The sequence below is a fragment of the Borostomias antarcticus genome (genome assembly GCF_949987555.1).
Source record: "Borostomias antarcticus genome assembly, chromosome: 34".
Classification (NCBI taxonomy): Eukaryota; Metazoa; Chordata; class Actinopteri; order Stomiiformes; family Stomiidae; genus Borostomias; species Borostomias antarcticus.
The window spans coordinates 3,484,336-3,485,496 of NC_140267.1; positions in this window are offsets into that span (position 1 = coordinate 3,484,336).

The window sequence follows — 1,161 nt, forward strand, 5'->3', positions numbered from 1 at the left end:
ACCTGGTTAGAAGATAGGAGGGAGAGAGAGAGGCAATCCACAGCTGACACTGCTGATCTATCTATCTATCTATCTATCTATCTATCTATCTATCTATCTATCTGTCTGTCTGTCTGTCTGTCTGTCTGTCTGTCTGTCTGTCTGTCTGTCTGTCTGTCTGTCTGTCTGTCTGTCTGTCCGTCCGTCCGTCCGTCCGTCCGTCCGTCCGTCCGTCCGTCTCTCTCTCTCTCTCTCTCTCTCTCTCCATCCATCCATCCATCCATCCATCCATCCATCCATCCATCCATCCATCCATCCATCATCTATTTAATCTAGTCCAACCCAGTCCAAACTGCGTGTCTCTATGACCTTCCCACCCGGAGATATGGCCGTTGCAATCCCACCCATCGCCCTCCGGTGGATAGGAGGGGCAGTGTATGGTCGTCCCAGCGGTGACCCATCCAACCGTCCACTGATCCACCCACCCACCTGCCCACCTGCCCGTCCATTTCCATCAGATAGATGATGATCATCTAGAATGCTAAACTGTGTTTTTCCTTATCTAAATGCATTTTGCCTGTAAAATTGATTATTATTTGCAAATTGCTTGATAATCTTTATTATTTTCAACCAGTGACAGATGGTAATTTACATTTTCAGGGAGGATGGGACACTGAGAATATTTCTGGAGCAAATTGGGAGCAGTGGGTACGGTGCTATATTGAGCATTAAAAGGTGTGATTATCAAAAAATAGGCTATGTGAGCCTTTCATAAAATAAATATCACTGTCTCGCATGATTATCATCGTGCAACTATTATGAAATCTATTGACATTGTCAACAAATAAAAACTAGGGACAATTTGGGAAGAGATCCAGTCAGCATTTCCATGTTCTCAATATTAATTATGCTCATTAGCCTATAAATTCTGTATCCATTTCATGCAGAATATGAAATAGCTGAAAAAGAAAACAAAAACCATATGGTTTATTTACATTTAAAGTGATGTCATGTTTCTTATAGTGAATAAAACGGTCCAGTCACGTGATCAGAATGGAACGTTAGTCCTGTCGTGATGTCACGTTGCTAGGCAACCGCTGCGCGTGTAAACAAACCGGCTTCTCTCTCAGTTCGGTCGAGTATCCATTCAAATTAGATTTAACATTATATTTAACTGTTAAA